The sequence below is a fragment of the Neocloeon triangulifer genome, unplaced genomic scaffold (genome assembly GCF_031216515.1).
Source record: "Neocloeon triangulifer isolate White Clay Creek 2 clone unplaced genomic scaffold, ASM3121651v1 ptg000003l, whole genome shotgun sequence".
Taxonomy (NCBI): Eukaryota; Metazoa; Arthropoda; class Insecta; order Ephemeroptera; family Baetidae; genus Neocloeon; species Neocloeon triangulifer.
Genome location: NW_026775546.1, coordinates 9,452,828 through 9,468,287, shown reverse-complemented (window position 1 = coordinate 9,468,287; position 15,460 = coordinate 9,452,828). Strand labels below are relative to the sequence as shown.

The 15,460-nt window shown below is 36.3% G+C and overlaps 1 protein-coding gene across 7 annotated transcripts in view; it reads left to right on the top strand.

Annotated features, from left to right (window-relative positions):
• The first annotated feature begins 2,902 nt into the window (after nt 1–2,902).
• LOC132193168 (uncharacterized) overlaps nt 2,903–15,460 on the top strand; it is a 125,587-nt gene continuing 113,029 nt past the window's right edge. For all 7 annotated transcript variants that reach the window (XM_059613625.1, XM_059613626.1, XM_059613629.1 and 4 more), the window contains exon 1: nt 2,903–3,045. The gene's annotated coding sequence lies outside the window, so the exon portion shown is untranslated. The remainder of the gene's footprint in view (nt 3,046–15,460) is intronic.

Below are 15,460 nucleotides of genomic sequence, written 5' to 3'. Positions count from 1 at the left end.
GCCTGAGCTAAGAGTAGCGAGGGGAAAATTTAAGGTTGAGAAAAATGCAAGTAGATGGCATGGGATTTTAACTTATTAATGTAAATTTTGCTTCATAATTTCTGGATTCTTATAAGCAGAAAAAGAAAATATAAAGATATTGAAGATCAGTAAGATCACTAATAATTAAAACGGGATAATTTTCTGCACTTCATGAATATAATGTGGAAGTCAAATAAGAAATTAGTGTGAAGTTATTCATCTCCATGAACATAATAATGTATTTTAATTTATTTTGGATAATAAGATCTTTTATAATAATTTTCATTTTCTATTTGTCACATATTTTTGCCTCACATGGTTAAATTTCAGTTATTGAAATCAACTCATTTTAAAAATAGAATTGATGGGCAAAACAGCATCAACGCTAGCAATAATTTTGCCTTACCTGCTGAGATAAAAAATACCCTACCTGCTGCAGTGAGCACAAAGTTAATTATGAATATTTAATTATTATTACCTAAAAATTTCCAAATACATAATTGCAAAATTATAATAAAAATTATTTAAACAAATAATACACTCGATAATTTTTTAATTTTAATTTTTTTAATAAAATTTGTGTTACTAAATAAAAAAAATTCTGTTATGCATTAATTTATCAACATTTGCACAATTTTACTCCCTAAAAGACACTTTTTTAGATCAAAAATTAAATTACATAGGTATAAAAATTATTGAAGAGACGTCAATATAAATTTATACAAACGTATAATTTCACCTCAGCATGACTTTTTTATTTCCACATTTACAATTAATTGAATAAATATTCTTTTGCTGTTTTTTTGTTACGCAAATTAATTTTGGTAATTATCTAAGCATGAGAACTTGCTCCGTGTGGCTGACTTTGAGCTCTCGAGAAACCATCGAGTTGGTGCGCGGCACGATTTCATCAATCAATTAACTTTCCACCCGACTCGACCCGCGCTCGCGATTTTTAATCATACACGCCCGCGCCGCCGGGATTTAATTACACGCTGCAATGGCTCAAACAAAAGCAGCCCGTCCTTCTTCGGCAGACGCAAATTTTGACGGCCTAGCAGGCAGATTATCGATAAGTAATTATACTTACGAGAGGGGGCTTCGGCCCATCAAATCTCGAAGAGGCGACTCTCGGCCGGAATTTTATTTAATTAACCATTAACTGGCTAATTAAACAGAAGGAATTTAATTAACTAGGAATCTTTGCTCTCTCGCGCGGCGTCAGCCCGGCCCAGCTATTTCCCCATTAAAATGTCACTCACTCGGCGAAACACCTCCTCTTGCAAATTGCTGGCCGAGACGCACGCCTCCCCGGCGAAAGGGTAAAAAGTCCTTTTCTTGGCCGAAACTATGCGCTCAAGGGCGGTGGCTCGGAATTAAACGACCGCGTAATGGATGGGGGGAATTTGGGCCGCGGTCACTGGAAATGCACCCCAAGACCGGCCTCCGATGGTCCTCTGGTTAGAGTGCATCTAGGGTCAATGCTCACCACACCGAGGAGAGGAACCGAGGAGGCGCAAAGCCAAGAAAATTCCTGTAAAATACATTTGAATAGTTCTAAAAAATAAAGATTCCTTTGTTTGTTTATTGGTTTTACAATCAATGGTAATAAAAGAATTTTTCAACAGTAGTAAATTATAAAAAAAATGGTATAGCATAAAAAGTAAAAATTACTGAAACCCTCAAGAAAGATAAAATTTTTTTATTGAAGTAGCATTCAAATTTTTTCAAATTTATAGATCTTGTTCAAAGAGTGTTAACTGAAATGAAAGCATTTTGAATTGTAGAAATTGGTACAGCAACTACGGTCAATTCATCAATTTATTTATAATTGTTTATACCGTTCTAAATAAATGTGATAGGAAAATTTGTGCAAGCAAAATTTTTTAATGTGAAAAATAGACTATTGCGGACTATTGAATAGATTGATTGCCCTCATACAGCTGGTTTATTTCCAGATATAAATAAGATGCAATACATAAAAAAGATAACAATTTTTGTTATAAAAATTTTCTTTTCAACAACAGATCTATTGATTTCTTAAAACGTTCCAGAACTTTTATAATTATATACTGATTGTTTTTATTGATTTACAATCCGTTGAATCCGTTACAGGACTTTGCAGGGAATAAAAGTGTTTGTCTCTTAGGTACTTTATCGATTTCCATGGGCTCCAAGAAGTCGCCTCCAAAGTTTTCGCCTATTGATTGGTGCTGAACAGGTGAACCGCCGACCCGCCACACCTGTCTTATATGGCAAGGATTTCAATGCACGGTTTTTCTTTTGAACAACTTTTGCAAAGGAAGAATTGATAACTAGAAAAGTTAGCAATTCCAACAAAATCGAAGAATAGAGCAATTATTCTAATCTTTCTTTACACTGAATAATAAATTTTGACTTTTCTTCTTCAAAATATCTAGAGATATTTTCCTTATAAAATTATTAACAAAATACAGAAATCCAAAGTCACCTAACCTCAAAAAGGCAAGTTAATATAAAATTACCAAAATTTATTAAAATTAATATAAAATTTTAATATTTTTAAGGTGGAAATCATAATAAAGAAGGAAATTGTATCAATTTTGTGTATTTGTCAGCAGACCTGCTGGTTTCCCAATCAATAGTTTTCGGTGCCCGAACGTTAAAAGCACCGAGCATTTCAGAATATATACCGAGCACTAGTGCGCCGGCAATAATAATTTTCTCTCTCGGCAACTCGCAGACTCTGTACCACTCTTCCATCCCTCCGTAGCCGCCGTTGCCGAGCTCTCTCTCTCTCTTCTCTCTCTGCCGCTGGTGGTGGAAAGGCGGAACGCATGCGTTAAAACTTTAGCTCGCCAAACTTTTCCGTCGCTCTTTTCATCTCTCTTGGCTTGGCCATCCTCTATATTCCCCTTACGGCTCTCCTTCCTTGCAAGACTTCCCAAATACGAGAGCGAATTTCGGCCTCACCGGCACACAACCACCACTATCCGGACAGGCCGAATCGACGACACCACCCTTCCAGGTTCGCCACTGCCTCTGGTGAGTACCGTTATTAGTTTTTTTTTCAATCGATTCCAAACTTTTCTCATATGGTTGCCACACGTGGCTTATCAAAAGTTGTAAAATGTAGAATTAGAGACAAAAATTGTAACAAACAGTTTTCTTTTTAAATGTTATCTCAATGTTTACAATAAATTTGAAAAAAATGTAGCAATTAAAAATCTGCGTAGAGCTGATTAAGAATTTGCTAGGAATTACTTTCTTTGTAAATTTTAAAATATATTTATAATAATATGATTATGTAATATGGTATATTAAGTATAGAATTTTGGCATATGGCGCATATGAATAGTTACTAAACAAATTTCAATAGTTAGATTATTCACTCTTTCTTTCGAATAAAAAAAGCTTTATCATTTTTAAATAACAAAAAATAAATCTATTCATCTGAATAAAAAAAAAAATGTTATAACAATTTAAGTTTTTTAATCTAAGAGAAGAATTTATACATTTTAAACTTATTATTTTTATACAATTCTAATTAAAAACTGATGATTGCAATATAAAAATCCATAATGCCTTTCTATTAGATCTTTTTTTATAAAATAAATTCAATTAATACAATTTAAACTTCTATTGAACGGGTAGAGCGTAATTGTCTTTTAGGTCCGTCGTTCAAACGGAGAGGGAAGAGTCGAAAGAATTTTCCGCGGGCGAGTGGTTGCCGACTGAACAGAGAGGTGGCACTACAAACCGCCCCTTCGGCTCGCTGAGAGGAATGATTCAAGAATAGAGTATTTATGCGAAAATTCACTTCTGTTTCAAAAGCATCTAAACTAACAGATTTACAAAATTAATCGATAATGTTTAAATCAGAAAGAATGAGGAAGAAAAAAAATGATATAAAAAGGTTAGTTAATTGAATTTTAAAAATTGCCAACTGTAATTGTTAAATGAAATAGACAAAAAACGTTTCCTCTAGGCTTTGGCTAGTTTATGGAGAATAGTTTTACTGCAAATATTGAAACAAAAAATAACTACACAGATAATAATAAAATTTATATTTTTATTTAGAAATTAAATGAAGGTATGCAACCGGCTCGACAAAGAGGTTCGGCGCATTGCCTAATGCCTATCACCTCTCGAAAGTGAACTGGACCAGGAAAACGCTGGTTTTCGAAATGGCAATAAACATCAATTAGCTTGAAGTGGAAACGAAACTTCCACGATTCGATTGCGGGTTGGCCAGCTTTTGCGACAAAGTTGCTTGCTCTGGGAAAAATGAAGCGGCTAGTTTTGGAGGGCAATAAATCTGTTAACCCTGCGATTGTTTTTTGCTGGCGGATCGGGTGAACGAGATCAAGAGCAATAATAGCGGGAATATTATTTCCCCCGAATGGGAACGGGCAGGTACGGTGAAAGTCTTATTTCACGGCGTGTTCTATGGCCTATCAATGGCCTATTGCTCCCCGGAGGGTCGTAAGGAAAAAGAGGCAAGTTGGAATTCTTGTCCAGCGTGTGACGATTTAGGAGTTGCCGAGTCGTGATTTGTTGGCCGAACGCGGCGCGCCCGCCAGCTCGACGTGCTTTTAAGACTAATCCGGATATATAACTGGCCGGGCGGGACATGCCACCCCTCGGACGGCCCCGGGTGCAGCCAAGATGCTCACGAAGGCGTGATAAGAGCAGGGTCGCCCTAAATTAATGTTGTTTTTGCACTGCGCGTTGCTCGCTCACAACTTTTTGAAAGGGCTACTCTTTCAAGCACATATGGACTCACGCGGGAACTCCTTTTTTTATAAGAACTATTTTTTTTACCCAAGGTTTGCTTTCAAATTGTTCTCTAAGTTTAAAACTGGACACGCGTAAATTAAAGTTTAGGATTATTAAATAGAGAGCTTTATGTATCTCCTAAAAGCTTTTAAGGTTAATTTGTTTTCTTAGCATTTATTAAAAAAAAGCTATGTTTTGTACTACAATTTCAAGTAAATAAAAAACATTTGCTGCTACTTTTGAGCAGTGGCCATCAAAATTTAAATTTCCAAGCAAATTCATACAAAAAAAATCAGCAAAGAAGGGATAATTTATATAATAATATTTCAATAAACACTACTTTATTTTAATGTGCCTGTATTATCTTAGCTCGCCATGCATATTTAAATTATGATTTTAAAGTAAAGATGATTTTTTTAAGCAGTTCAGTATGTTACAAGGTTTGAGGAGTAATCAATGTGGCACTACAGAATTTTATAACCGCTGATCCAAAAATAAAACAGGAACACTGACATAAGATTTCCCTATTCAGGGTTTTACTGCATTTGAATGACAATGCCCACCGCGGTGCCAAAAAAGCATAAAATCCAGCTTTATTGTGAGGTTTTATTATTCTTATTTCCACGTACATGTACAAAAATAAAATCAAAATTTTACTATAATATATAAAATATCAGAATTTACTGCCCGATTTTTTTTTCTTTACTTTGCTTTTTTTTATTAACCATCGAAAAAAAATTATTTTTATCAATTTCTTTTCATTTTATTTAAATATTCATATGAAAGCTTAATTAAATTACGTAGAATAGTAAAAAAATGCAGTTTAATTTTTCACCCATATTGGTTAATGAATTTTTAAAACGATTTCTTACAATTAGTTGCAAATTGTTGGGTTTCATTATTTGGCTTTTGTTGCGAGAGGAGATTATATACCTTATTAAATAAAACCCACAATGATTAGTGTATAACGATGAAGAGTAGAAAGTTTATATTATTAATTATTGAACACAAATATGTAACTGAAAATCAATAGACGTATTTGTAAAATTAAATTAAATTAGCAAAATTTTAAGATAATGATTTTCTTTAACAAATTCAAACCTAGTATGATATTTAGCTCTTACTAAACTAAAAAAATCTTGTTTCCTGCAAAGCAGATTATTTAATACTGTTCTCATTTAAAGAAATATATTCTGCATGATAATGTCAGTCTTAATGGCTGAATTGTTGGAATGTAATTTCGATAAGATATTCCTGAAGAGCAGCACGGCGGCACGTACAGGGACGGTTCGGTCACTAGCACGTCAGACGCAACACATTGTCAATACGTAATAATAATAATAATCAGAGAGACGAGGATGGCGACAATGGTGTACGCGTCTCTATCTACGATCTAACTAACGAAATGCGGTTGTGCTGCGACACCTGAAAGTTTGCTAAATAGGGCCCGGCGCGAAGTTGCGGCGACGAGCCGAGAGGTTCGTGCACAAGTAGCGAACCAAGTCATCAAGGAAGAAGAAGAAGAAGAAGAAATTCTCTCTCTGGCGCGCGCATGAATGAGAGAGAATAATATTAGAAGAGAGGGTAGGAGCAGATTGTGGTGGAGCGAAATTTCGTCTCGAGATGCAGCGGGGGATGTTTGGAATGCTAATGGCACTGATTTTCGCCATTTCGCACTTATTATGATGCTCATCGCGTTGGTTAGCAGCTGAGGAGGAGCAGCAACTCCTCTCCCGGCTTTTGCAACTTGGTGTAATAATAAAAAGCCAGGGAGGAAGAAAGTTGGTCGGTCTCTTGGTGAATGTGAACTACGGCTGGATGGGCTTCCTCTCTCGGATAATTTACATGTACACGACGATGGGGTTGAAAACGCTGCACAGCCTTAATATGGGTGCCGGCGAGATTACTGCGCTGCAAGAGACGCGCTGCGGAAAACGAGCAGTCGGACCATCTGGTGTTTGATGTTATTTATTAGAGAAATTGAGACGCCAGAGGTGGCCCGCATGTGCCGCTTGCTCTTTCGCTCGCCGGCGAATAATTAAAAAGTTGGTTGCCCCCGCTGCCGAGGGACACAAAACACCCAAGCAGCCGGCGAAAGTTTTGCACTTCTTGCCGCCAATAATTAATAGCGAGCGAGACACGGCGGAAGACGCTCATTACCCCATTTGGTCCCTGGCACAAGTTGCTCGCAAGAAATTGGTTTTGTTACCAAGGTTAGAAATTACACGAAAGATATGTTTTAAAGGTTCAAGAGCTTTTTTTGTTTAAATAAATAAAACCATATGTAAATTGATTAAAACCTACCAAATAATTTTGAAGTTACGGGTTTTGCTAATAAGGGAAAACTTTTTATTCCTAATGTAAATTTGAAACACTTTCACGCCTATTATAATAAGTAAAAAAATGTTGCTGAATATAAATTTGGTAATCCTAAAACTTACTTGAAAATCTTTATAATATTGAGTCAAAATGAAAAAAACCCTTATAGATAGAGATTGTGAAATTTGAAATTTCAAAGTTTTGGGTTACGTTGTGCTATAAATTAAATTAATTATAATTAATTGCAATAATACAAGAAAAATTAAGTCGCAAAATTATACAAAATATTCAGAAATATTTTTTAGAAGTCTTCAAAATGAAGTGGTGTTGAATTTAAATTAAGTATTCTTTTTCATGAAAATTTTACGTCAGATATTTAGTCCCTGTTGCTTTCACGTAGCAGTGACTAGTGTGTGTATTATGTAAAGCGTATATAGACGCAAAGAAAGTGTACCCACAAATCTCGGCGTCGGCTGAAACCCCCGTCTTTTATTTATATTCACAAAGTGAGAAAATGGACTGCGCCATAAATCCAGTAGTCGCTGACAATCGGTAATAAAGTATGAATACGTTTGCACGGAGGAGAGAGCCAGAAAGGCGGCGGCAGTTTCTCTTCTCTCGCGGCCGACCGCACTGCAAATGGAATGAGTCGCTGGCACCTAGACGCCTGTCCGACTATCGGTCGCAAAAGTTTTGCTTTTCGATCGAATGCGTACGTATTAAAAAAAGAATGAGTAAAATGGATGTATGGGTGGATTTCTTTACGCAAACACGCCCATCCTACCGAATTGTTCTAGCTGGAAATATTATTCTTGATGTGAAGGAATAAAAGTTTCTTACTATTTGAACAAGATAAAGGATTTTTTTATCTTTTATTGTATAAAATAAAAATTTATTTCAATTATTATGTAAAAATTAAAAATAATGCTTTAAAACCTTCGGTTCTTTCATTTGATGTGGAAATTTGCTGGAGTTGTAAATAATTATTTTAAATATATACGAAAATGTAAGCTTTTTCAAGTTTATTCTTCTGAGTGAGTCTTAATTTACAACTGATATTTAAATAGTGATTTATTTCATTTTCAAACAGAAGAAAGTAATAATTTTTGACCAGTTTTTCTTACATTTCTTTTTTAAATTGTGAAAAAGTTTTTATCTCTAGCCACGAAATTGAAAAAAAACTCCGTTCGATGGCTTTTAGGGATCCATTTCAAATCAACCTGTCGTTTTTTCGTCCCTCCTCGTCGATCGGCATCGGATGGATTTTACTTAAGAGTGGCCGGATCTTTTGGCAAAAAGCAGGCAGGTCCTGCTGTTTGATGTCAGGGGCGAGTATTAAGATGCTCGTCGGCGCCCTCCACGGCCGGGTCTCTAATTTCATTTGATGTTTGCTTGTGTTTTTTCGTGTTAGGGCAACACAATTTGGCCGTCATTACTCAGTCCGGTCAGGCAATTTGAGAGTCGTCCGTAAAGAGGCGGGCGGGGTGTCGACGACGCTGCGTGCATCTTAAGAGGGCCGGATTTCTTCTCTCGGACGGGCCACTTTGAGCGAGGAGGTTCATATTATATGGCAGAGGGGATGAGCCACCGCGGATACATGCTCGGAATAATGTGCAAATAATAGCTCGCCGCGATATGATATTATATTTTATATATACCGTACACACACTTTTGGACCGCGCGTAATTATTTGCTCATCACGCCAGGGGAATACATATCGCTGCTTTATGGCCACTTTGGAGACGCTATAAATGTGCGCAAATGGCCGTGCTTCCGGGGATATTGCTCAGTTTCTAACTTGCTTGATTTTCAAGTGCTCGTGATCCAAAGATTAAGGTTTGGGACGAGCCTGACAAATTATAAACCTCTACTAAAAACCTGCTTCGTAAAGAAGCAGTAAAAATGTCTGATATATTTTTTAAAGTCTTACAACTCTGGGTAGATTTTATCATAATTTTTTGAATAAAAAACTGCACTTACCTTGTAGCGTAAAGGAAAGGTCAGAATCATTTGAAGAAACTGAAACAAAGAAATAATAAAATACAATAATTGTTTAATTTGAGACTCTTCTAATTAAATGGTTTCATGGGTTTAATTAAACTTTAACCCTCTAAAAGTATAAATAAAATTGGGCACTGGAATTTGAATAAACCAAAACCAAAAGCAAAAGGATTAAAGGATGCTTAAGAAATGGAATTAATTTCTTAATAGCTACCTACACACCATAATAATTTATTTTTCTTTCAAAACTTTGTTCAATTCTCAAAGAGAAGATAACTAAAAAAATTTTAATCATATCTAACCAAAGGGTCTTTATTAATGTGAATTTTTCCTTTTTATCCAATGTTTTTTTTTTATGTATAGAGTCTAATTTTGTCAACATTTTACAATGTCCTTTATTATATTGAATTCAAGCTTAAATCCGATAAAAAGTCACTCCTCCTCAGTCTGTAATGAATAAATGGCTTTGTTTTACTAAAAGATTCCTTCAAAAATGACAAAGGCAATTGAAAGTGATGCCAAGAGTCAAAGCAGAGAATCGACGAGTCCTTCCTTACCCACTTTGCCGTGCGATCGAGCTGCCAGAAATAAGACAGTGGAAATAAAAAGGTTAAGTCATTTTGACACCGGCGAGACGTCAAGCGGAATTTCCGTCAAAGCTGCATCGCACCCTCTCTGCATCCCTCTCCCCCGCTGCGAGGGAAGTGCGAGAGGAGCGCACGTGAAAATATTTTTTTACATCTCTGGTTCTCCTCGAGGGACTTGCTAGGGCAGCAGCTTTGGCAGGATTTGGCGATACATCCCCGCTGCGACAAAAAGACGCGCAACATCCCTCTCTTTAGTGGCTTTCAGAACTTAACCCGCTATCAAAATCACATTAGCCCCGGCGTGCCGATATACATAGGCGACGAAGAAAGCACCCGTGTAAAAAACTGTAAGCTCCTTACGATATTAAAACGAGCCGCACCTTGGTCTCGCACGCCGTAATTAATTTCGCCGATCCGCGCTCTTCGGGATTAGACGCAAGTTTTGAAAATTAAAGTAAGCAACGCACACGGTGGGTGGGGACCCCAACTCTTCCCGAACTTGCCGATTTTGTTCTAAAAACAGTAGTCTGGGAATTACGTGGAAGTTTCGTATCGCGATTTTCCACGCCCAAATCCTTATGGAATTTTTGCTTCAAAAAGTGATTTAAAAATTCCCTTGTGAACAGCTCAATATTTCATCTTTTTAAATTGAGTTACATAATAATACCAAGAACATAGCGATTTTATGCCTCCAGAAAAAATTCAAAAGTCTAAATGGTTTAAAAAATTGCCCAGGCATAATTGACTTCAATTTCTAATTTAAATTTACTACTTATTTATTATTGCAAAAAAATATATATCAACATAGCTTTACAAATATAATGAAAATATTTCTCACAGGAACTCGATAAAAACTGAAAATTCAATCAACCTTGATATCTATATGAATATGAATTGACTGAAAGTGGATTTTGAAAAGCAAAATAATCTTATTTTATATTCCATAGTCAATTTTGAAGATAAAAATTTACTACCGCATAATTGTAATCCCTCAAAAAAGAGAATTGAACTAGTTTGTTTCATATATATTTTAGTTTCCTCAGAAAAAAATGAACTTTTTTCTTTTATCATTTGGCAGTTAAAATTGGACTATTGTAATTTTAGTTTTTCTTTCTTTTAAAATATTCCTTGTATTTTGAATTTTTTGAATTTTTAAATAGATCTTGAATTTCTCGGTAATTCTGTTGATATCAGAAATTCCGGGATGTAATTTATTAGCTAAGATTTTCACGCACTTGGCAAGAGCTGCTGCGAAATTGGCTGCGATTTTCGCCTCTCGCTGGCAGAATCCCGGCCGCGCGAGATAAAATAGGGAAGGGCTCGCTCTTGCCGGGCGACACACCAGAGAGACATGAAAATAAAATAATAATGAAATGTGGCCGTTATATGACTGCTGCGTCGTTTTATGTGGGGTGCACTGAGCTGCTGCAGGCCGAGTTGTAAAATTCAATGACCTTTTATTATTATATGTTTTGAATACGTCATCATTCGCCGCGTACGTAATGATTTTCACGTATTATAACCATAAAATTTTTATGCTTTATGGCGCAATCGTAAATAAACCACCCCGGCCGGTTTTACATACAAACACACGCCTGTTTTTCTTTTTTTCTTTTTACACCCTCTCGGAGAGACCCTGCTTTTTCCGCCGTTCCCAATCGGCGGCACCGAATGTCCGTCAAAGAGGGCGAAAGAGAAAGAGGGAATCCGACACAAACACGCGGCTTACTTTGGTTTCTCGCCGCCGTAAAAAGTTTTGGATTTCAAAGCGAAATTAAATTAATTTCGGAAAACAAAACCAGCGCGGTGAGTGTGTGGGGCTTCTATAATGAAATAAAACTTTTAAGGAGAGAGCGAGAGAGGAAATAAATTAAGGGCGGAGGCGAAATAAAAGAATTTTCTCGCAAGTGGGATTTGTTCGGAGGCTGACAAAGGAGCCGCGGAATAATTTGATTAGCGTTTAATTTGAAACGGGAAAAAGAAAAATACAAAATTAAAGCAGGTATGTAGAGAAGGAATTTGATGGATTCATTTCCTTCCTGGAAACTTTGGATTTGATGCATAGTTTAAATCTATTTGATTACACGACAGACTTTCCTTGTTTCTACGAATTTAATCCATTTCACGCTTCTGGGAATAAATATTAATCCTTTTTAGAAAATTGCCGAATTATAACAAAAATCAGTTTTGGTCTCCTAGCACAAGGAAATGCAATATTTTAAAATCAATACACTATAAACATTATAAATTGAATTTAACAAAAAATCATATTTATTTGTAACTAATCAAACAAAAAAGAATGTGGATTTTATATTATGAATTTTAATAGGTTTTTTTTTGGAAATTTTTAGATCAATAAGATCTATAAATTAAAAAAAAAATGGACTAATATGGAATAAATTTTAAATACTTACATAATTTGTACATAAAAATATGAGGACAAAAACTACAGTGAACAATTATTACATTGCAAAACAATGAAATTAAAAAAAAATCATATGGAAATCTCAAACTTAATGGGAACAAAATAAAAATACAAAAAATTCAACACCTACCAGATAGGATAAAGAAGCCCCCTCCTAAAATAAATTTAAAATGTGCTCAATTTTAACTAATTTTTAATTTAGCAATAACCATATCCAAAACTGACACCAGATGCTCTCTGGAAATATAATTCTCCTTCACCGCACCCGCGTCCAAAAGTTCCACTCTGAAACTTCATAATGCAATTTGGCGCGAGTTTGAAGTTTGACATCGCAGTAGAAATTCGTCTCTCGTTAACTTTCGGATGCACCGCGAGTCAAAGTCGCGGTGACTCATCAATCATCCGCTCTCTCTCGCTTCTTTTTTTAGCTTCATCTATCTCATTCCGCTGATCACTTTGGCTGCGTTGCCGAGGAAAAATTTTGCGCCTTTTTCCAGGAATGAAAAATGCTCGCGGGCAGATAAATTGCAACATGACAGCGCGTTTCTTATCGTTCTCGCGCAGCGCCGCTGAATTTCGTTCTTTATTGTGTGTATCGACATTTTAATCATCTCTAATGACAATAGGATGCAAGCACAGTAGAACTGGGGGTGAAATGGGGTTAGCCGCGTCTCTGCGAATTGAATGGGTTAGTGCTGTTGAAGAAAAAAATTCCGCAATCTCATGCCGCCGATTTGGCGTCTGTGAGTGAAATCGAGGGGAAAATTGATCCATCGAGATATTTTACGTTGCTAAGCAATTTACAAAAGTAAGCTTGAAAAAAAAAATTAAAAATTTTATTTCTTTCAATTAATTTTAAAAATTGAGCTACAAAGAGCATTATTTTTTTTTCATTTTTTCTTCTTCATTATTTTAGTATGAATTCTAGATTAGACTAAAAATTATTTGCATCTCAAGTCTCAAGTAATGTTAATTTAAGGAAAACATTAAGGTCCTCTACTGGTCCTCTATGATTATTTTTATTCTTAACGTTGAGAGAATGGAAAACACTACTTCTAGAAGTTAAGATCAATTTTTCCCTTAAAATTTCAAATTCTTTTAGCGAAAAGGTTGATGAACCCTTTATCCAATCCTAAGGAGCGATAATATTTTTTTGATAGAAATTTTTAGATCATTCAAGAAAATTTGTGTTCATATATATGAAATAAATTAAATTTACAACGAGGTCGTTTAAGAAATATACCCAAATCCGTGGTTGAAAATAAAAACTTCAACAGCCATCTAAGCATGAAAATAAAACTTTCTCCTGAAAACTTAATGAATCCACGCAAAGAAACATGTAAATATCCCATTTTTATGCAAATGAATATATTTCGAAAAATATCAGAACTGTCGTAAATTGAGAACGCTTACAACAGTCGTCCCCACTTAAGAGCTCTCGACGGTACAAGCAATAATTTTCATTAAATATGCAAAATTTCAAAACGCACTCTCAGAAACCCTTTCTTGCGTGGCCCTCTCTCTTATCAACGGCAGCACCCCTCGTGCTCTCCTTTCAGCCCTTGGCACAAAGAGAGGCAAAAACGAGGCCCCGTCATCCCCCGCGCTCAATCTGCTATTGAATTTTTTCTCTCGCAAAGGAGATTGTTCCTTTTTTGTCTCATTTGTCTGTAGGTGTTCATTTAACGGCGAGGAAAACAATTGACTTTTTGTGTTTTTATTCAATTTTTCAACGCCGAGGAGAAAAATTGCTTTTCCTGCCAAAGACGAGAGAAGAAAAAAAATGGAAAAAGGGAGGCTCTGCTTTTTTGTTTCTCAACTTAAATTAGTTTCCATTCATTGGGGCGCGAGGGTGGCGAAATAAAATTAAAATCAATACTCTCTTTTTCTTAAGTCGACAGCAGCTCTCTCTGTTTTTCTCATTCTCTCTGTGGACCGATTTTAATTGTGTCCCCGCTGACGTGCGGAAAAGAAGAGCTGCAAAGGTTCATTAGTCTTGCGAGAGGGTGATTCATTATCGGCGGTCGGCGCGTCTCTCACTCAGCCGCAACTCTTTAGGCTCTCTTCTTGCCAAACTTGTTTCCAGAGCCGCCGGAGAAAGCTGCTTGAGGCAGTCGGCGTGAAAGTCGTAAAAAAGTATTCCAAAGAAGAAGAAGAACAAGAAGAAGAAGAAAAGAAGAAGAGTCGAAGTTCAAAAACTTTCTTTCCGAGCCTGCCTGCCTGCGCTTGTTCGCGGTGACAAAACTTGATAATTAAACTTATCATGAAGACGCGCGTTGACCTTAACAACACAGACAAGAAGAGATCAATATTTTCTAATCTACATGCAGAAAATAGGCTTAGCCTCAATTTAGGTTAGAAGAAAACGGCAATAATTCCTGAAAAAAATTGAATTCCATTTGCATTACAATGCAAATTGAAGTTTCTTCACTTCCACTCAATCTTTCATGACGTCAGAATTTACATAAAATTATTAAATTAGAAAAAGATACTTTACGATTGAAATTTAGCAATAAAATGATATATTAAATGGAAATTTTGCCGAGTCAGCAGACCGTAGTCAAATTTTGCCCAGTGACTAAGTTAGGATGTTTACCAAGAAATTTTTAACAATTTGACTCTCATTTCGAATCAAAATTTGATCAGAGCGAAATGGCGAGGATCAAACTTTTAAATGTACAAGGAAAGTAGCAAAATTACCTGCTGGGCTGCTGCAGGCGATGGAACGGTGATCGAATAAGGGGTCTGGCTGTCGCTTTTTGTTGCATCAGATTTTATTGACCGTGATTTTTCTTCTAAAACCTGTTTTGTCACCGATTTTTCAACCAACTTCAATTCAAATAATGTCATCACCTGACACTTTGTAAACAATTACTGCCGTCGCCCTCTAATTTTCCCTCCGCGATTCCGCGACAAGAAATAGCGCCAAATAGCATGATGACATAATGCACAGATGAAGCGCCCGGTGGTGCCTCCTGCTCGTGCCTCCAAATTTTTAAATTCAAGCGGTGATTTTTAATCTCTTTAAAATACATAATTTTTCCATGATAGCTTAGATAGCGCTTAATTAACTCGGGAGAGAAAGAAGAAAGTGCGTCCGTCGCCCAACAAGCATTTTGAAACCGCGCCATTTTTAGCACAGAGAAAAGAGGAAGGGAAATTGAAGGGGCGTCGTCACTTCGTCACTTGTTTATCTGGACTCTGGAGCAAGGGCAGCCAGGTCTTGAGCCAGGTGATGCCGATGCCGCGGAGCTGCAAAAGTGCAAAGAGTCAGTTCCAAAATCGCCCCAGAATGGGGTGTTTTTGGAAGATAACCCAGTGGAATCCAGTCCAGACGAGTCAAGAAGTG